This window comes from Triturus cristatus, chromosome 11, assembly GCF_964204655.1.
Source record: "Triturus cristatus chromosome 11, aTriCri1.1, whole genome shotgun sequence".
Lineage (NCBI taxonomy): Eukaryota > Metazoa > Chordata > Amphibia > Caudata > Salamandridae > Triturus > Triturus cristatus.
In genome coordinates this window covers 235,107,768-235,130,350 of record NC_140594.1, presented here as the reverse complement: position 1 = coordinate 235,130,350, position 22,583 = coordinate 235,107,768, and the positions used below count along the sequence as shown (strand labels likewise).

At 47.1% G+C, this 22,583-nt stretch overlaps 1 protein-coding gene and 1 non-coding gene across 6 annotated transcripts in view; one reads left to right on the top strand and one right to left on the bottom strand.

The window, feature by feature from the left end:
* MYO18B (myosin XVIIIB) overlaps nt 1-22,583 on the bottom strand; it is a 1,573,426-nt gene that overhangs the window by 1,285,820 nt on the left and 265,023 nt on the right. The gene's annotated exons all lie outside the window — the stretch shown is intronic.
* Nucleotides 14,924-14,996, top strand: LOC146783956 (small nucleolar RNA SNORD2). The gene has a single exon (XR_014971477.1). It is a non-coding gene; the product is annotated as a small nucleolar RNA SNORD2 (small nucleolar RNA).

The following is a 22,583-nucleotide window of genomic DNA, read 5'->3' as shown; positions in this document are numbered from 1 at the left end:
TAACTGCATTTCTGTAATGGAAAGTTCTGGAATCTACACGGAGCAACAGATTTCCTACCACGTACCATTCCTCAAGTCTCCCAAAAAAATGGTATCTCACTCGCATGGATAGGCCTAGTGCCCGCGAAAGGAAAGGTCCCTGTTGGAAAGGGCCCTTTTTGCAAGGTTATCCCCAAACGTTTTGCTTCCTCCTCCTATTTTTCCTGACATATTTTTGTTGGCTCTGAACAGTTTACCACAGCTAATCAGTGCTAAAGTGCATATTCTCTCAGGGTAAATTGTCATTCCAATTGGTTCTCCCTGATTGGCATATTTGATGTACTGGTAAGTCCCTAGTAAAGTGCACTGAGTGTACCGGGGCCTGTAAATCAAATGCTACTAGTGGGCCTACTGAGTAGCCCTGCTGCTGCAGTGTATGTGCACAGTTTTAAAATTCCAGGTCGACCTGGCAAGTTCATCCACTTCCCAGGCCCTAACCTTCCCTTTTCTTACATATAGGACCCCCCTCAGGTAGGCCCAAGGTAACCCATGGCAAGGGTCTAGTGTACGTGAAAGGTAGGACATGCACTAGTGTGTGTTACATGTCCAGATAGTAAAATACTGTCAATTTCGTTTTTCACTATTGAAAGGCTATCTACCCCATAGGCTAACATGGGAGTTGATTTCTATCATCTTACAAGTAAAACTTTACATTGCGACAAGATAGAGAAATGGAGTTTAGGCTCTCTGAACTCAGAATTTATTAATACATTTTTTAGTAAAAATTATTTTTAAATTGTGTGTTTGAAAATGATGCTTTTAGAAAGTAGGCATTTTTTGGTATAACCATTCTGTGTGCCTCTGCCTGTTTGTGGATTGTCTGTCTGGTTTTGGGGTGACAGGGGCTGGGGATGTGATTTCACCGTAGACAGCCACTGGGGGACGTTGAGGTGTGCCTGGCCCTTCCTGGATGACTCAAAGCTGAGCTGACTATGCCTTGGCTGCTTTTAGAGTAGTGGGAGGAGTTTACCGTGCACCTGAATAGGGCTTCTCTCCCTTCCACAATGCTGTCTCTGTCTCCATCCCCTGTGGTCTTACTGTACCAGTGAGTACAGAACTGGTTTGGGCTCGGCTCAGTGACCTTTGCACAAGAAAGAACCAAGATAAAATGGGGTATAAGTAGTGGACCTTAAACTCCAGAACTTTAGGGCACTTCTGGAATCAAGAGGAACCTTTGCAAAGGAGAGAAGCTGGAGTGCTGTGAGGAGGAATACTGTCCCTTTGCTAGGTACTGTGTGGGGTTGGCCTGCAGTTGCTGCTTCTGCGAAGGAAAGGACAAAGACTGGAACTTTGCTGTGAACCTGCTTGAAGAAGAATCTCAAAGGGCCTGTGTGTGCTGGCCTCCTGTTCCGAAGTCTCAGGTATACAAAGACTTCACCCCCAGCTCCCCTGAACTCTACTGCTTAGAGTTCTGACCTGCAAGGAGGATTCTGTTCCAGTTTTGGGCCTCTGGATGTTGTTCCTGCTTCTTGGAGCTGGAAGCAAATTCAAAGAAGCAAGAAGACCTGTCTTTGAAACCGTCAGCAACGCCGCAATCTGCACTGAGGCCAGGGATGCCGCTTGTGAAGTGTACGACGCACTGCCCGGCCTGCTCCGCAGCTACAATGCCCATCGACACTTGCCTACACCTGCAGTTATCGCCCATGCCAGACACCACGCTCGCACCGACTCCATCACTACCAGCGCCTGCATCCCATTATTGCAGCACAGATAACCACCGAGGGTGACTCCACGATCTCGCCGACTTCGCATCGCCTCACCGGAACTGACGCCTCAAGTTCGACGCAACCTATTTCCCCTGTATTCAGCACGTACCCTCCTCATGGACACGATGCCTCTCCTCCCCCGTGGCAGCCAGGAAGCAGGCCTTGACTTCGGCATAGACGTCTTATCTCCACAACGCCGTGCATCGTCATAGACTTTGTTATCCCAAGGTACTGTTTGTTTGAGGGTCCGTGTAACTCTATGCCCGAAGCTGTGCACCTCGTGTTTGGCGCAGTACTTTGGATTTATTGCTGTCACAATATCGCAATAGTCCCAGGTGGAGCTATTTGTTTTCTACAAGCTTTAGTTTGGAAATAACTGTTTTTAAGTGCTGTTCTACTGCATGTATGTTGGATTTTTGTTGTTTTGGTCTTGATGAATTTAGATAAGATACTCTATTTTTTTAAACTGGTGTGGTGTCCATTTGTGGTGTTATCACTGTATTACTGTGTGTTTTGAGTTCAAATACTTTACTCATTGCCTTTGGGATAAGCCTGTCTGCTCGTGCCAAACTACCAAGGGAGTGAGCAGGGGTTATCTAAAGTGCGTATACCCCTTACCCTTACTAGAAGCAAGGGTCCCTACTTTGACAAAGTTACATACCTCTGCCAACTAGAGAGCCCCAAAATACAATGTGGATACATTAACATTTCCTGTCACACAATTGATCTGATTTGGCAATGGTGGTTGCATCAGTTTTTGGCAGGGGATCAACGGCCAGCTAGGCAAACCTAGACATTTCTGAAAGCTAAACATCCACTGGAGTCAAGGGTGGTGTTCCTTGTGTAGATCCCACAAAGTTTTCTTATCCAGAATACCCTGCAAACCTCAAACTTTGCTCAAAATTGCAATGTTTCCTTGCATTTCTGTGATGTAAACTTCCAGATTCCGTGGGAATCCACAAGATTTCTACCACCCAGCGTTTCTCCACTTGCCCCGATAAAAATGCTAACCCACATGTGTGGTTGGGTGAAGTGCCCGCAATAGGCACACATCAAACTGAGGTCAACAGGAGTCTCACGGAGCAACGCTCATTAACCCTAGTTTGATTTGTGCCTGTTGGTGGCAATAGGCCCATCCACACAAATGGGCTAGAATTCTTATTGGGACAAGTGGGGGGAACGCTGGGTGGTAGGGATTTTGTGGATCCCTGAGATTTCCAGAAGTATATGTCACAATAATGCAAGGAAATTGTGTGATTTTAGTCAATGTTCGAGATATGCACCGCATTCTGTGTAAGAAAATCTAATAGGACCCACGTGAGGCACACCACCCTGGATGTCTAGTTTTCAGAAATTTCTAGGTTTGGTAGGTTTCCCTGTGTGACCACCGAGCTTGGGACCAAACACTGAAGCTACCCCAATTGTCGATTTTTCACCATTGCGTTTTGGGGCCTTTTGTATTACAGATACGAAGCCCAGCCACATAATTGGGTTAACATTTATATCTGGACAAGTGGAGGAAGGCAGGGTGCTAGGCATTTTGTGGGCCTCTGTGGTTTCCTGAGGTTTACATCATAGAAATGCAAGTTTAGTTTCAGAAAGACTAATGCACCTATTCTGGGGTGTGGAGCATGGCATGATGGCTTTCTGTCTCTGGAGGAAGATTTTGGGTAAATAGCCTCAACCACCGTGGAGGGAGGCAGAAAGACTGATACACCTATTCTGGGGTGGGAGCAAGGCGTGATGTCTGGGTGAGCCTCCACACATACCTTTTTTTTGCCCAGCATCATACCTTGCTCCCACCCCAGAATAGGTGTATCAGTCTTTCTCCCCTCCCCCCTGAGGTGGATCTTGGGTGTTTGCCCAAAATCTTCTTGTGGGGAACAGAAAGCCACTAGACTCCAGGGAACAAATATTCCCCCCAAAAAGGGTGGGGCAGCCCACCCAGTCATCGTGCCTTGCTCCTCTCCAGAATAGGTGCATCAATGTTGATGCCCCCTCTGGGGTGGATTGAGGGTGTTTACCCAAAATCTTCCTCTGGGTGACAGAAAGGCCACTAGACACCAGGGGAAAAATATTCCTGAAAATAAGAAAGGGTGGCGCAGTTCACCTATATTCGCACCTTGCCCCTAATCCACAATAAGCACAACAGTTTTTCTGATCCCCTGGGGCAGAGCGTTGGTGAACAACATTTTCTGTATGGCACAGCACACCTCCCTGGTGACTAATAGGCTTTCTGTCCCCCAGCAGGGAAGACTGATGTAAAAGACCTCTTATCTGCCCCCTGGAGGGCATAAAGACTGTAGGGGTTATGATGGAAGTGGAGACTTTGTATAGGCAGGCCACCTCAACACCTTGTTGCAATAAAAAAAACCTCCCTGGTAGCTAGTAATAATCCACATTTGTAAAGTGCGAACAATCACCCGTAAGGGTTACTAGGCGCTGGGGTCCGTCGGGAAGATTAAGCCAGATATTGCCCAGAGTCACACTAGTGGGCTCTCTGCCCCCCTGGGGGGCAGATAGTAGTTAAAGACCCCTTACCTGTCCTTTAGGGGAGGAAGAAAGTCTGTTGTGGGTCATTTGAGGGGTAGGGGCTAGGTCCAATACCTGGGTGGGCCAACCCGAACCATTTATGCCCCTATTAAAACACCCTGGAGTCGTGTGGGCTTTCTACGTCCCCTGGGGCAGATTTGAGGTAAGAGTCTCTAATCTGCCCCTGGGGGTAAAAATTAATTTGGGCCTCGGGGGTTTGGGAGAATTAGCCCATTGCCAGGGGGCCGCTCCTGGGTGGTCTAGTGGACTTTCTGCCCCCTGCGGGTAGGCAGATTTGAGGAAAACACCTCCAATCTGCCCCTATTGGGGGGGCAGAAATACTGCTGGGGTTATTTTAGAATAGTGGGAGTTAGGCTGATGCCTGAGTGGGCCACACCCTCCCATCTATCCCCCTAGTAAATTTTCCTGATGTCTAGTGGGCTTTCTACCCACCCTCTCTTGGGGCAGATTGGAGGTAGCAACCTCGAATCTGTCCCCAGTGGGGCGGAAAGACTTTGCACCTTGGGGAAAGGGTGCATGGTCACTTGAAAGAGGGCCTCTCCCTCCTCAAAAAATAGTCCCTAGGGTTTAGTGGGCAGATTTCTGCTTGAGGATCACCCTCTTGCGGCTATCCCCAAGCAGGGATCTATTAGAGAAGGGTACCATTGGGAAGGGGAGATGCCCTTTGCCTTTCCAGTGGTACCTCTCCCATCTGAATCAGTACTCAGGAACAAAAGACAGGCCCCCAAGCACCAAAGCAGTGAAAGTGAAATGAGCCATCAGCGCTCAATGCACACCGATCGACATTACAAAATGTTACAAAAAGCTTTGGGTTGCTGGGAAAGCTCTTCCCCAGCAGCCCGAAGAAAGACAAAAAACACTGGTGCTCGCACTAGAGGGATTTCCTGCCTTCAGTGCCAGGATGTGCTGGGGCATCCTTAGCACCAGTGCGGCTCCAGCACGTTCTTAGCATGTAAATAGATAAGTTTAATAGTAATGATGATTAACTCTGTCATATGCAGAATCTATTAAAATAATTGTCCACATTTTTGCCCAGATTTCCAAAACATTCACGGAGCGCAGCATAACAACTATGGGTGCTGTGCTACATGGATTGAAAGGCAGAGAGCAGAACAGCACCATATATCCTAGGGTATGGCGCTGTTTTCCTCACTCCCTGCCCTGGCGCATTTTAGGCTACCATGAGCCAATGCACACACTTTTGCTCCAGAGCACAAGGGTATGCTCATTCTGTAAGGAATAGTTTTGTATAAAAAGTATCTTTTAAACAATTTTCCATCGTATGTCTGCTGTACAGTGCACCACACATGCAAAGTAGGACAAAAACTGAGGAGAAATTAAAAGAATTCTCCTCTAACCTGCATTGGGGAGGTTTAACATTTTGGAGTAAATACCTGTCCACGAATGATTATAGATAGGGATTTGCATCAAAACCCATGGGTGGTTCCATGACGCAGAGTAGCGTACAGCAGAGCATAGGACAACTTTGCGTTAATTTAGGAAACTATACAACACAAATCCTGATTTGTGCTTGTTATACCTGACCTCTTTTGCCATGGTTTCCACTGACTTATTGCCTTCTGGCCCCCTGTTTTTGACTGTGCGGAACTTTGTTTTTGCTGACTTTAGGACTTTGTGCAATTTTTCTCTGCTGACCACTGCTAAAGTGCATGTGCTCTGTGTGTAAAATGTAATGGCATGTGGTTTCCCCATGACTGGCATATTTGATTTACTGATAAATCCCTAATACAGTGCAAATCATGTGCCCAAAGCCTGTAAATCAAATGCTACGAGAGAGCCTGCAACACTGATTGTGCCACCCACATGAATAGCTCTTCAAACATGCCTCAGGCCTGTTACTGCAGAGCTTGTGTGTGCAGTTTTAAACAGAAAATTCGACATGGCAAGTTTACCTACTTGCCAGGCCCAAACCTTCCCTTTAATTACATACAAGTCACTCCTAAGGTAAGCCCTAGGAAGCCTCAGAGGCAGGGTGCGGTATATTTAAAAAGAAAGACATGTACTTTTCAGTTTTACATGTCCTGGTGGTGAAATACCCTTAAATTTGTATTTCACTGCAGCAAGGCCAATCTCTCCTATAAGTTAGCATTGGAGCTGCCTTGTAACACTTTATAAGTGTAACTTCCAAGTGGGAACAGATAGGAAGGGAACATTTTGTGTTTCTGGGCTCACAATTTAAAAACATGTCTTTTAGTAAAATTGTTTTTAAATTGCAGGTCTGAAAATGGCACTTTAAGAAAGATGGCTTTTTCTTACTTTAACCATTCTGTGCCTCTGCATTTCTCTGCAATACTTTTATCGGTTAGTTGAAAGCTGGGCTTTGTGTATTCCCTATAGACAGTCACACACAAAGGAAGCTGAGATGTGCCCTGCACATTCTGATGGCCCATCATCAGGCTGATGGGTCTTCTGAGCTACAGTAGTAGCGAGGAGCTGCCACTTGCATGTAAATAGGGCTTGTCTGTCCCCTCACAAAGAGTTGCATACCCCCTGTAATGTGTCTGGAGTCAGTGCAAGGAAGGGCAGGGTCCTGAGCACTACAAAGATCTCTCTTTGAAGTGTCCTTACTTCAACGGCTAAAATGGGAATAAGTACTGGACCTCTGACACCATATACTCAGAACACTTCTGGAACTGAGCGCATTCTACCAGGAAGAAGAGCTGTTGTGCAGCAAGCAGGTACTCTCACTTTGTTGCCTGCTTTGCTGTGTTGGCCTGCTACCTACTGATTCTTGCCTGGGAGTGAGAGGACTGGACTTTACTCCACATCCTGCATTTCAAAACGTTCTCCAAGGGCTTATTGGGCATGCCTCCTGTTTCTGAAGTCTCAGCAATATCAAAGGCATTATCTGTATCTTGCTTCCTGCACCTGGGCTACTCTGCTGTGAGTCCTGCTCTGCCAAGTGGTGCCAAATTGAGTCCTGGGCCTTTGGAAGTGAGTGCTTGGTGCTGCAACCCAAGAAACCAATGCATCGACACTGAAGCACTGATCAGAACCAACACATTTCTCTGAGATATCGACGCATCACCACTGCTGGGACTGGAATCGTGGACACCATTTGCAGACGGCATGATGCAACGACCTCAACTTACAACGCAACCCCGACTTTGCTGTCACAGTGACTTCTAATCACCGTTGTTGCGGGAGTCTCAGACACCGCATTATCGACATCTGCGACACAGAGTCCCCAAATCCAAAGCATTCCCAGACCTTTGCAGCTGCACACCAATGCATCACCTACAGCCCAGTGGTTCAACATTGATGTTTCGGCCTGACACACAGAGCTGTTGACATCAATGCATCAACGGCGTTGCCTGACTTCAGAAACGGTGCATCGCTTTCAAAAGCAATGTATCCCCTCCTTTGTTCAATGCATTGTCCCCAAGCTTTGACACATCCTTGGTTCTGGCAGCGGGTCTGAGTGACTCCTGTATATGGCCCGTGCTCCATTGCGATCAGAGGGAACTTTTGGATTTGCCCTGGTCAAGCGCTACCAGATAGCCCAAGTTAGAGCTATTGATTTCTAAGCACTGCTTTTTTATTTAATCTTGCAAAAGTCATATCTGAGGTGCGTATGTTGGATTTTTATCGTTTTAGACTTGTTTTACTCTGATAAATATTAGCTATTTTTCTAAACTGGTGAGGAGTACTTTTGTGGTATTTTCACTGTGTTACTGTGTGTGTGCACAAATACTTTACACATTGCCTCTTTAATTCAGCCTGACTGCTCTGTGCCAAGCTACCAGAGGGTGAGCACAGGTAAACCTTTATTGTGTACTACACTTACCCTGACTAGGTTTGGGGTTCCTGCTTGGACAGGGTGTATACCTCTGCCAACCAGAAACCCAATCTCTAACAGTACTGGACAGTAAATCGCAGTGACGGCTCCTCCATTGGGGCGTGGGGCGTCGCCCTACTGCTTTCTCGCAGTGTGAGAAGCAGAAACATAAAATGGAAAAACTACCATTTTATGTTTCTGCTTCTCGCACTGCAAGAGAGCAGAAGTGCCTGGAGTGCCTGGTTGTGGGCGGGCGGGTGGGATGTCCTGCTCGAGGGCTTGGGGGGAGGGGCTTCCCCACTGCCGACCAAAGCAGTCATGCACACTCTCCCTTTTCTTTGTGTAGGCTGCATGCAGCCTACATAGAGAAAAGGGCCTCTGATTAGGCTCCCGGCTGGGGTGCTCTGCGCCTGCATCGCACCAATCACAATGCTGTCATTGCAGTGTTGTGATTGGCGGAGGGGAGGGAGGCTTCCTGTGGGTGGCTCTGCTTTCATCTGCAGGAAAATGCGGGATAGCCAGGAGCTGAGGTGGCGTGGAACAGTGAGTTCTATTTTAATTATTAAACCCCTCCCGCCTTCCCCCCATCCCTCCCGCCACAATCCCATTTCCACCCCCCCACCCGCAATGCCGGCCACGATTGAACATAGACCCAGCACAGAACATTAGTGAATCTGGACCTTCATGTTTAAGTGAAAAGCTGCAGATTCACAAGTACTTTGGCACTTGCTAGCCCTCTGTCGTCGGATATGTTTTAAGGTATGGGCTGGGGGGGACAGGCTCAGGGCCTCAGCATTTCAGGGGCCCTCCTGATAGTATTGCCAGCTACCGCCCGAGCCAGATTGTTCTGCAAACAGTCCTGCCCTGATGACTTTTAATGGTTCATAAACACAGATTGATTCAAATACTATTTTCCTTTATTGTATTTTTGGACCCCATCACAGATGTCTTGCAGAGAAATGTTGTATTTAAGTTTTTCAACACCATGCAATATCCATAAAAAAAGAAATGTTAGGGGTCACAGAAATTATTTGGAATACATCACTGTCCCTGAACAGTGGATGTAAACTCATTTAGAATTTGGACCAGTGTGCCTGCGCACCATCAGTGACCTGGCCAAAGAGGGCATGAAATAGATGGAATTGGATCATAAATTTAATGGTGTTCTGAACAGTGAACCCCAAAATATGTTTGCCCAGGGCACCCAAAATCCTGTCTGTAGTAATATCATAAGAGGTGGTATGCACACCATTGTTTCTCTACGTGTAATCCATATTTTCAAACTTTAAAGAGTTGCGTGCGAAACTGGGCTCTGCCTTGCCCCAATGCACCATGATCAGTACAATGCTGTGGGGAGCGCGTGTGAACGCTCCACTACCAGACGCACAGCGTAAGTGGATATTGTATCCTGCTACCTAATTCGACTTTTCAACCTTGTTCAAATTCATCCCATTTAATCCACAATGTTTGCCAGAACTTTCTGTAGTAAAACAATAGCGCAGGTGGGTAAAAGTGTAGTTCTGGCCCTTCGCTATGAATTGAGGCATGGACAACTCCAATGATTGCCCTGAACTGGAAAAGCAGGAGGCGAACGAAATTGAAGGCATAAGTTGGAACTCAAGGGTCACAGCATACCCAAACATGGGAAGGACTTCAATACATAAAAATAGTCTGTATTTGTAGACAGGCCTTGAACTGTTGGCTTGCATCTTCTTGTCCACCTTTGTCTGATTACTACTGAACTGCAAAGCAAGGAATTAGTCCATGGCTACACCCTGTGTACTAACTGGTGTTTCCTGGGTTAAAATGACAATTATTCTGCAATGGCATGTCCCTATGCAGAATAGCCAGGGTGTGTTGGCAGAATATGGAGAACATGCCCTCACTTATTATCTGACCTTCTTCCATCAATACTCCGACTAATTCATCACTTTTTCATTCTTCCATCCGTTGAAGAACTCATTGAATCATCCATCCATGTTGTCATTCCCTCTCTTATTCACCCATCCAAGCACTCACCCGTCCAGTCACTCATTCTCTCATCCATTTATCCATCAGTGCACTAAAATATTCAGTCACTCACAAATTGTTGCATCCATCAACTATCCACTCCTTGGCCATGTGGCTCGTTGCATTTACTTACTCACCAATCCGCATAATTACACATACAACATCGCCATCAATGAGGACGCACTTTAATTTTAAAGAAAGCTAGATCTATCGACTTTGTCAATGCTTGTTTCAAAAGCCCAGTCGTAATTATCAGTGAATGCACCACAGTAAAATCAATACAAAGTTTTTCCCCAGGCTTATGTGCGGCACCATATTTTTTCATGCCTTTTTTGATATGTTCCAGGTGGCCACACGCAGGGTTACAGGTATTCATATGAATGCCGCCTCATAATAAGAGATCATTTCTCAGCATATGACAGCTTTGGAACCAGATTCAGAAATTCTTTCCAAGTTTCTGTATGCAAATCAGCTGCTAATTAGTGTCCCCGAGCTGCCAACATTTGCGTCTTTAGGTTCTAATACATGTGAGCGCCACTGGGCGATAAATGGTGTGAACTTCGTGCAAGGAGAGGTTTTTTTTGCGAGGAAGAGCAGGCTGAACCTGCCTTTCTTATTACAGCAAAGAGCTGCATGTGTTTTCCCTTGGCCTCATATTGTAACCACACTCATCTGAAGGTAAATTTAAACCCGTGCAATGGCAATTTGCTAACCAGTGCTGCTTTAGTTGCCAGTAAAGTTGAAAAAAGTCAAGAAACCTCCAGATATTGGTATAACATTCGAATTTAGAGTACTATGAATAACAATTAAATATTTGCTTTTATAGTTGCTAAAATGTATGCATCGTACGTTTTGCTCAGAAATCCATGCAGTCATTAGGGCACCGACACTAACACCTATATGTTCTCTTTCTGGTGTCAAACCTCATTTGGGGGGCACAGGGCAAGCAGCGGTTACTGGGCCTAGACAATGGGGATTGGCGTCCTTTGCCATGAATATAGGAACAACCCAGTTGAGGGTCCTGGGTGCCCGATAAGCAGGGCTGCATCTCAATCTGCAATCTCCGCAGCAATTAATTTGTAAAATAATAAGTGCCAGGGCACTGACCAGGATGCCACTGCAGCTTGCACCACCCATTGCCCCGTCATCGCTGCCAATGATGGTACCAAAATAACTAATAACCATCCTTCTCACCTGCAAGTGTGACAGATAAGATTATTCCAGGTCTCCAAAGCTAAAGGAATGACTGGGGAGACAGGTATCAGTAATTATTTTATGTACATTGGGGCAGGTCTACAAGGAAGTGCCGCAGCGCGGCTACGCAAGCCCTTTGGCTGCGGCACGCTGTGGCACTTCCGAAGCACAGGGATGCGACATATTTACAATAATATGTTGCATTGCTGTGCTCTCCCCTGCGCTGGTGCACAAACTGCAGCCATGCGCCAGCGCAGGCATCCTGGGAGATTGTTTTTGTGCAAGAAGGCGCGACCTTCCTGCACAAAAACAATCACTACAGGCCTTTTCCTCTTTGAATGTGTGCTGTAGAACGCAGTTCCCTTTGAAAGAGGAAAAAACAAGGAGAAATGAAAACATTTCTCTTCATTGCGCCTCGCTACGCTTGTAACATTGACACGCATTTCCAGATTAACGATTCCTCGTAAATCTGGAAATGTGTCTCGTTCCATGGGTGTTGCTTGGGAACACCCACAGCAACACCCATGGAACACCCCTTCCACGCAAAGTGCTGAGTGCGAAGGGGCCATATTTACAAGGAGAGGAAAAGTCACGCTGGGTGGCTTTTTCTCTCCTTGTAAATATGGAGAAGTGAAATACGCCTCCAGTACATCACAAAAAGTGACGTACTGGAGGCGCAAGGGGCTTGTAAATCTGTCCCATTGTATTCATAAACAACCGTTGTTCTGCTCCTCTCTAAATTAGATGAGCAGCGCCACCATGTGCCAGACTGTTATACGAGAGGTGTTGATAATGAAGTGCCAGTGCTGAGCACCGGAAACAACCGGCTCAAATCAAACACTGAATCTCCCTCTGGTATACCTGCTAGTCTAGACAGCTTCTGCCCCCTTCAGGATAGGGTATTATTGTGACTGATGAAATTTCCTTTCTAACGTGTTAGTGCTCAGTCTCACAGGTCAGTTTTTACACTTTCTTGCCACCTGTGGTGGATCAATATACTTCAGGTATCAGCCCAGCTTCCTCAGAGCAATTGACAGTTTCCCACTTTGAGGCAATGGCACTAACTTGTGATTCTGCCTGGCATCTCTATACCGGCTGCTTGAGCACCCCTCCTGCAGACATTGATCTGGCGGTCCTGCACTGGTACAGTCACCATGCCGGTTGTCAAGCAGATGGGAGTGTCTTCCCAGGTAAAGGATAGACCACAGTGCAAACACTTGTGCCTCACACTTGGTGATTCTCTAGGCTCACACCCAGGCCCATTGTCTGTTTTTTTTGCTTGTGCTGCAGCCATGCTCAGGCCGATCCTCTTTTGCTGATACGGCCACACACAGTGTCTCATCTGATGGCTACACGACCATGCACACACAGGAAGAACGTCTGATGGGGATGTGGCTGCAGAAAGGCAGGACTTCTGACGGCGATGCAGCCACAAACAGAGCGATCTGCTGACAGCGATGCATGACTATGCTAGCCATTTCTTCTCAAAAGTGATCAATTAAAGTTTATAATGTGTTCTTTAAAATGTTGTTGGAGCCAGCTACAACCCTGTCAATAAAAATAGCTTTTAGGGGCTTGTCTTAAATTTTGCACGTGACACTTGTAAATATCAGGCACCCTACATTGTGGGCGTCCGTAGAGGTGATTTAATAACATTTAAAAACAGGGTTTCACAAATGTCAGGAAGGGTGATTTGGACAGGTTTCGAAGCAGCTTGCTGCACACAGGCTACCCAATGTCCTGCCAGCAGAAATGATGGCCCCTACTGCATTTCTTCTTTTCCAGGGACCATCTGGTTGTGCTGCAGAGGGTGTGCTGCCAATCAGCCTTCTTGACTCTACTCTTTCGGCAATGCTCCATAGCGGACCATTGAACGCATGCATACCAGAGGATGTAGACCTGAGTTCTGGTCATTTTCTCTAAGCCTGATGCCATAGTGAAGCTCAGCTGGCCTCTCCGACTGCTGCTCACCTTGCCATGTGGAAATCCACAGATTGAAGGACAGTATCTCAGAAAGCCAAGACACCATCTTTATCTCACAAGAAAGATCGGAGCAGAGCTGTCCAACACCAGGTCTTGTGGTGCAGGTGAGTGTGAGTTGCGACTGCCTTGTGAGCACACTTACGCTGTACCATTTGATTTCAACTTTATGAGACCCTCCACCTTGTCCTTTCTCCTTGTCCATTATCTGTGCTTCCTGGACTCTGAGCAAATGGACACCATCTCACTAGCATGTTGTGGAAAGTAATGAGATAGTCAACTTTGAAGGAATTATGAAACTTTAATCCTATACAAGGAGATTGATTTTTTTTCATGGCCAAAAATCTTGAACGCTTCCGATGAGTTAATGCCTTCTTGGAGTACTTCAGTGGTGTCATTGGCTGCGTTGTGTTTGTTTAGATTGCAATAGTGGTTGAAAACCATTGTGGTGTCAAACACATAGGAGTGTGTGTCTGACCTGGTATTCAGCTCTCTTTCTGTATCACCAAACAATTCTGGTCTTTCCATTGAGAGGGCATCATGGGGCATGTATTGTGAACAGTGTTTTACAATATCCGAGGTGAGGATGAAAGGCACAGTGTTAGTCGCAAAAGTGGCGCTTGTGAGCACTGATCCCAAACCAACAGTGATTGTGATTATAGTAATTTCGTTAGAGACTTACTGGACAGACACAGCGGTTATTCCTGTTATTGTCATCACGTCTCAGCCATCTAGGTTTGGGTAGTATGGGACGGACTACCCATAAAAGGATGGCTCGAGAAGGCATACAAATTCTTGCCATTCCAGTACACACATAACCGTAAACATAAACATGATAGTTATTTTGCTCAATAGGGGGCATATTTAGGGGGACATAACGCCTCCAGAGCGTCACTTTTTCTGACGCTCCGGTGGTGTTGCACCATTTCCCATATTTACAAGGTGGCGCTAAGCCACTTAACAAAGCTTAACGCCACCTTCTAAATATGCCCCGTTCTGCCGTAGTGTGCTGCAGCAAAGGGGCGGGTAATGGGTTTTGCAGTAAGCGTTCCACCTCAACACCCATTGCTTTTTTACGCTGCCCCAGATTTACAAGGCTGGGGCAGCACCAAATACTAAGGCCAGCTAATACCTAGTCTTAGAATGGCGAAACGTGGAGAAATTATTAACTTCTCCTCGTTTTTAGGTCTCGCCTACGCAGCGCGTATGTGCTGCATAGGGGGGACCTCTTGTAATCGGTTCGGTTTTGAGGCCAAAAACGTGCACTCATTGCATTGCTTTCAATGGCAACGCGTGCACGTTTGGCGATTCCCTTGCGGGGGTGAGCTTGGAAAACATCTGTTTGTAATTAACAGATGGTCCCTGCTTGCTCCCGCAAGGGAAACAGGCGCAGGCCCCCTCCCCTCTTCCCTCCCCCTGCTGCCTACTCCTCTCCTCATCAGCGCGAGGCACGTGCGCTTGTTTTGTTTGTTTGTGTTTTCTGAAGGGAGTGTCGCAGGGTAACTTGTATGGAGCATGGAACAGCCCTCGGCATACGCAAACTCTGGTAAGTACCCATTTTTTGGCAGTCAGAATTAAAGCTTATTTGCGCTCCTTCCATTATGCGGTGACTCGAGAAATGCTGCGTTCCACCAGGAGGATCAAGTGAAATGATGGCTTTAACATCTTTCGGGACAGACCACCAAATGGATAATAAAACGTAACACTGATCACTTTTGGGCCTGCCCCCCTTTTTCCAGGTAACGCATTATACCAAGCATGTCGTAATTGAGTGGTGGTGAAGTAGGTATTTCTAGGGCACTTCACATGAGCAATGCATATGGAGTGAATATTTTAGTGTGAACAACTGCAGTGGCTTTCCCATTCTTAATCTGAACTGTCTGAGCACACGGTATGTCTGCACAATGAATACTTCATCGAAGAAATGAGCTGTACTCTGTCGTAACTTTCCCTAACAACAGTTACTGTGCACTGTATTTACCTAAACGTGGATAGCAATGACCTGTGGCTTTATTGGCAAGCCTCCAAAGCTAATTTCTGGAAAAAGTGTTAAATTGATCGGCATTACATTATGGGGGTTGCAGTTTTCCGACGTTGAACGGCTCCTAATGTGAGGTAGTTGCTTAATGGTACCAGTGCAGATAAACTGTTCATCCCAGATCCGGTCCTAGGATGCTTGATTCCGGTCCAGGGAAGACATGGCTTGGCAGTTAGGGCTGGACTGTTCCCATGAGGCACAGGGTCAAGACTGATTTGCATATGGCCATGTCTGAACTGGGGTGGCGTGGTGAGCAAAATAACGATGGATTAAACCCAGATCTGTGACTGGGGGTGAATGTCTTGCCAATGTGCAACATTCCGTCCATCATCTTGTGTGTTTTGCTGCTCGCCCTATGTGGGAAGGGTATGCCCAGATGTGGGTGCCGTGCTCATTACGCCACTGGAGTCAAGCTATCCTGGCTGAAGAGGGGTGAAACCCTGAAACCGGTCCTAGGATGCTTGATTCCGGTCTAGGGAAGACATGGCTTGGCAGTTCAGGCTGGACTGTTTCCATGAGCCACAGGGTCAAGACTGATTTGCATATGGCCATATCTGAACTGGGGTGGCGTGGTGTGCAAAATAACGATGGATTAAACCCAGATCTGTGACTGGGGGTGATTGTTTTGCCAATGTGCAACATTCCGTCCATCATCTTGTATGTTTTGCTGTTCGCCCTATATGGGAGGGGTATGCCCAGATGTGGGTCCTGTGCTCATTACGCCACTGGAGTCAAGCTATCCTGGCTGAAGAGGGGTGAAACTCCGAAACCGGTCCTAGCACGCTTGATTCCGGTCCAGGGAACACATGGCTTGGCAGTTCGGGCTGGACTGTTGTATGTTTTGTATTGTATTGTATATTGCTTTTGTATAGCGCAACTGTCACCCAGCGGGTATCCTGGTGCTTGGAGACATGATGATAGAGACACATTAAACGTTCAGTCAGCTCAACAGGAAAATTGCTATCTGTTCTTGGCAAAGAGCCAGGTCTTGAGGCCTCTTCTGAAGGCCAGCAAGGATCCGGCCAATCTCAATTCTTGGGGGATCTTATTCCAGAGGCATGCAGCTGCCGTGCTAAAAGCCCTGCCGTCCATCCTTGCTAGTTTGATTTTAGCAATGGAAACTAGTCCTTGATTGGATGAACGAAGAAGTCTTTTAGGTTCATACCACGAGAAGCGCTCTCGCAAGGGTATCGGCCCTGTATTGTGTAAGGCTTTATAGACCAGGACCAGGGATTTAAAACTGATTCTGTCTTTTATAGGCAGCCAGTGTAAATCCTTCAGTGCCTGCTGCACCGAGGAGTCACGTTGTCGATTCAGTGCCAATTTGGCTGCCGAAGACTGGATTTGTTGCAGCCCCTGCACGATGTATTGGGGAGCACCCAGATACAAGGAGTTACAATAATCCAGTCTACTCAGTATTACACTCTGGACCACCAAATGCCTTGCCTCACTGGGTAGGAGTGGAAGAATTTGACGGAGGGCTCTCAGCAGGGAAAAACAGGTGCTAATTGTTTTGTTGGCCTGAGTTTGCATCTGGAGGTTCTCATCCACCATAACCCCCAGATTGCGAACTGTTTTAGCGGCTTCTATGGGAGCGTCCCCTGCTCGGAGCCTGAACTCACCCGGAAAAAGGTTGGGTATTCTAGCAGCATGACAGAACAGCAACTCAGTTTTGTCAGCATTCAGCTGCAGGGAGTTAGTTTTCAACCAATCTGTAACCTGCCCCATACACTCTTGAAAAGAACTCAAGGGGACCGCATCATCACCTTCAAAGGAGAACAGCAGTTGGGTATCGTCCGCATAGTTGACCCCTTCGATCCCAAAAGATTTAATAAGGGGGTTCAGTGGGCCCAGATATACATTAAAAAGGATCGGACTAACCGCCGAGCCCTGAGGTACACCGAAACGAACCGGGGACCAAGGGGAGATGAAGGGTGTCATCATAACTGCCTGTTGCCGGCCCGCTAAATAGGAGCGTATCCATTCCAGGGCACATCCCTGAACCCCTAAACTTTCCAGTCTTGACAACAGTATAGTGTGACTAACCGTATCGAACGCGGCCGACATGTCTAATAGCACTAATACTGAAGACTTTCCATTGTCGGCTCGCATACGAAGTCTGTCCAGTACTGTTGTCAATGCAGTTTCCGTTCCATGCCCCGGCCGAAATCCAAACTGGTCCCTGTCCAGCAGCTGATTCTCTTCCAGATAGTTTGACAGGGACTTGCTGACCACTTTTTCCAGAATTTTAACTGGAAATGGCAGTAGAGATATAGGGCGGAAATTGACAGGCATTGTGGGGTCCAGAGAAGGCTTTTTCAACAGGGGAGTGACTATCGCCCGTTTCCAGCAGTCTGGTACTATTCCCTCGTTCAAAGATTGACAGCATATTTGCCACAGACCAGGGAATAGATTAGGGCCAAACTCCTTCCAGATTTTGTGGGGAAGGGGGTCAAGAGGCGAGCCAGATGAGATTTGCCGGGCTATAGTGCTAAAACTCTCCTCTGTGGGAGGTGAAAAGCAGTTCAGGAAAACATCCCTACTAACAGCCTTGCTGGTAGAGGGCATTTCCATTATACTGCAATCAAGGCCTCCTACAATGTTCGTGACTTTGTCGATAAAAAAGGTAGCGACCTCATCACACAGGTTTTGCGATGGCGTGATACTATTGGCCAAGCAGCCAGGGTTACCAAGGTCTCTTACAATATTGAAGAGAGCCTTGGAGCCGTTGGGTGCCTGTAGGATGGAGTTTGCATAAAATTGAGACTTTGCCTCCCTAATAGCCTGCTTATATTTAACTTGAATTGACTGTTCCCATGAGCCACAGGGTCAAGACTGATTTGCATACGGCCATGTCTGAACTGGGGTGGCATGGTGTGCAAAATAACGATGGATTAAACCCAGATCTGTGACGGGGGTGAATGTTTTGCCAATGTGCAACATTCCGTCCATCATCTTGTGTGTTTTGCTGTTCACCCTATGTGGGAAGGGTATGCCCAGACGTAGGTCCCGTACTCATTACGCCACTGGAGTCAAGCTATCCTGGATGAAGAGAGGTGAAACCCCGAAACCGGTCCTAGGATGCTTGATTCCGGTCCAGGAAAGACATGGCTTGGCAGTTCGGGCTGGACTGTTCCTATGAGGCACAGGGTCAAGACTGATTTGCATATGGCCATGTCTGAACTGGGGTGGCGTGGTGAGCAAAATAACGATGGATTAAACCCAGATGTGTGACTGGGGGTGAATGTTTTGCCAATGTGCAACATTCCTTCCATCATCTTGTGTGTTTTGCTGTTCGCCCTATGTGGGAAGGGTATGCCCAGACGTGGGTCCCGTGCTCATTACGCCACTGCAGTCAAGCTATCCTGGCTGAAGAGGGGTGAAACCCTGAAACCGGTCCTAGGATGCTTGATTCCGGTCCAGGAAAGACATGGCTTGGCAGTTCGGGCTGGACTGTTCCTATGAGGCACAGGGTCAAGACTGATTTGCATATGGCCATGTCTGAACTGGGGTGGCGTGGTGAGCAAAATAACGATGGATTAAACCCAGATGTGTGACTGGGGGTGAATGTTTTGCCAATGTGCAACATTCCTTCCATCATCTTGTGTGTTTTGCTGTTTGCCCTATGTAGAAAGGGTATGCCCAGACGTGGGTCCCGTGCTCATTACGCCACTGGAGTCAAGCTATCCTGGCTGAAGAGGGGTGAAACCCCGAAACCGGTCCTAGGATGCTTGATTTCGGTCCAGGGAAGACATGGCTTGGCAGTTCGGGCTGGACTGTTCCCATGAGGCACAGGGGCAAGACTGATTTGCATATGGCCATGTCTGAACTGGGGTGGCGTGGTGAGCAAAATAACGATGGATTAAACCCAGATCTGTGACTGGGGGTGAATGTTTTGCCAATGTGCAACATTCCGTCCATCATCTTGTGTGTATTGCTGTTCGCCCTATGTGGAAAGGGTATGCCCAGACGTGGGTCCCGTGCTCATTACGCCACTGGAGTCAAGCTATCCTGGCTGAAGAGGGGTGAAACCCTGAAACCGGTCCTAGGATGCTTGATTCCGGTCCAGGGAAGACATGGCTTGGCAGTTCGGGCTGGACTGTTCCCATGAGGCACAGGGTCAAGACTGATTTGCATATGGCCATGTCTGAACTGGGGTGGCGTGGTGAGCAAAATAACGATGGTTTAAAACCAGATCTGTGATTGGGAGTGAATGTTTTGCCAGTGTGCATCATTCCGTCCATCATCATGTATGTTTTGCTGTTCGCCCTATGTCGAAAGGGTATGCCCAGACGTGGGTCCTGGGCTCACTGTGCCACTGGAATCAAGCTATCCTGGCTGAAGAGGGGTGAAGCCCCAAAACCGTTCCTAGGATACTTGTTTCCAGTCCAGGGAGGATCTGGCTTGGCAGTTTGGGCTGGACTGTTCCCATGAGGCACAGGGTCAAGACTGATTTGCATATGTCCATGTCTGAACTGGGGTGGCGTGGTGAGCAAAATAACAATGGATTAAACCCAGATCTGTGACTGGGGGTGAATGTTTTGCCAATGTGCAACATTCCGTCCATCATCTTGTGTGTTTTGCAATCCCAGATCTGCAGCAGCCACACAAGCTTGGTTTATTTAATTGAATCCCATCTGTAGTTTTTTATACACCTAGTGTAAATAAAGGGGCAGTGTTTGGCGCTTCACTCTTGCTAGGCAGCTCCTTCGACTAGACAGACATTTGCCAGCTCCAGAATGTGCATGTTCTTCATACTGTGTATATGGTGTGTAGCAACGCAATTTATAATTGGCTCTTTAGCGCATGAGAATATCCTTTAAACAAGCTTTGGGGCATATCAGCAACAGACGGCGATAAATATCGCAAAGCGCGTTTAGCGCTTTCATATTTATCGCCGCCTATCTCTGGAATTTATTGCCCGGATAACAAGTTATCAACAACGCGTTTCTCCAGGGCGATACATAATCCTGAAAAAGCGGCGTTATGCGGGAATAGCGCTGGAAATCCAGCGATATTCCCGCAGCGATAGGAGAAATCTTGATAATAAGGAGATGTGGATTCAGCCACTGAATCCACCTCCAATGTCAAAGATAGGGTAGTCATAAAAAAAGCAGACATAGAATTCCAGCGATAACAGCGGTCAGCACTGTTTTTAATATCGCTATGGGTGTCCTGGGCCGTATTGTAAATACGGAGAAGGACAGTTAGAGATCATTTTCCCATAGTTTTTGCAGGGAACGCCTACTTTGCATCTCATTAGAGATGCAAAGCGAGGCATGAACTAAACAGGAGCTGAATCAAGGGAACACGCGATAGCGTGTCTTTGTAAATTATGCGATATAATTATCACCGCTTTTCGCCCAAAAACGGACGCTAAAGCGGCGATAATTATATCGCCAGCCCTTGATGATATGTCCCCAAGTGTTTTTGGTAATTCTGTGGTAGTGATTAAATAACGGGCCTTCTCCAGGCCTGAGTGGTTTTCATACTTTTTCAATAACTTCTACTTTAAGAGAAGTTTCGGGTTCAGTTTGGAAGGCAGGTGTCCAATCGTGGAGATATGTGCTCTCAGTAATACTCCTAGGTAATTCCCCAGTTGCTAATATTGGGCGTTAATAATTCATATGGTATCGCAGCTCTGTGCAGCCTCACTTGAATCACATTTTTCCTATTTATTTCCATCTGCTGTTGCTAGTTGCCCTTTAGCACAACTCTTGTTCTCAAACATACATTTTCTCCCACGAAATTCACCCTATGAAGCACTGACCCTGCAGAGGGAGCTTGGGATGAGGGCTGCAGCTGGAAAATATCTCCAGGAACTCGGCATCAATAGAGGCACGTGGCTGGGACAAGACGGGCGGGTGGGTGGAGGAGGGGGGCAGGAGTAGGGTAGAGGGTTAGTTTATGACGCCCGACTCCGAGACATGTAACTGCATGCCCGGAAAATAATGTAATTCCGAAATCTATCAAGTCACCACTACAAGGGCAGCTTTCCATAGAAGTCTGTCAGGCTCTTAACAGGGTTAGCCATTTATAGTAGTATATACCACCATGTCACAGCAGTGTTTGTAAACAATTACAAGCAATATCAGCATTTCTGCTATACCCTTAAATCAAAGCACCAGCACTACTTATCTAGACTGTACTGCTTTTACTGGGGCAAAATAAGGTCTTCTCAACTGAGAGGCGGTGCCTCTGACAGCCGGAACCAGTACCATCGCCGGTCAGCAGGGCCCCTGCACCTTCCATGGGACAGTACCTCCCTTCTGAGCAGGCCTGCTGTGCTCCACACGAAGCACAGCAGCCCTTCTCAGCAGGGCCGTCCATCACCTCACATGTCAAGGTATGACTGCAGAAGCCCTCTACTGTAAACATCCACAAAAGCTCATTTGTAAAGTGACATTGGTCCATACTTGAAATTTCTTCCATTACAACGAAAGCCCCTCCCTGCCATCCCTTCTTCAAAGCCCTCATTTCAAACACACTCCAGACTCCTAGATCGCCAGCACTTGATTTTCAAATAGAAAGAAATACAAAAAAATTAAGTGTCAAAGGTCCCAGGTGTTCAAGGGTCCCAGGTGTTAATAGGAGGTCCTTCGCATTCTGGCACCGCCCACTCTGCGGCGGCCAGTGGCCACTTCCACCAATGATGCCACAGGAAAAAGGCGGAGATCGAATTGAGTCTGGTGGCTTTACTGTTAGGGGTCATCAAACTTGGCTGACTGGCGTGGCCGGGGGTGTTATCTCTTCAGCTTGCATGTGCCTATGCCCTATGGCTTGCTTCAGATATGTCAAGATGGCCACAGTGTGCGTTAATGCAGTAGCACGCGCACAGCCTGCTGCCTGTGAGAACCAAAAAAAGAAGTCCTAAGAGACAACAGAATGCATTTTTTATCAGTACCCACTGCAACTAGTTCTAGTGCTCTAAAATAGGACCCGGAGCTGAGCACCCACAAACACTGGCACAGATTAAGCACCAATCGAGTCTGCCTAAAAATAAATCGGGTTAATGCCTTTAGCTGCTATCTGCCATCAGATGTTAACAATAATTTTTGCTTCATGGTCATTAAGGCGCAAATATATCTTACTCCGAATGAACCAGGTAGCTGAATAAAAAAAAAAGAATGCAGTGCCTTATACAAATCACACACCCTTGACAGCCTCGCTGTTTCTCGCCATGTGTCTCAGGCTGAGATGCCCCACCTTTGTCTTACACCTAATACACGCATATTGCCACAAAAACACCTGTTTCCACAGCAGT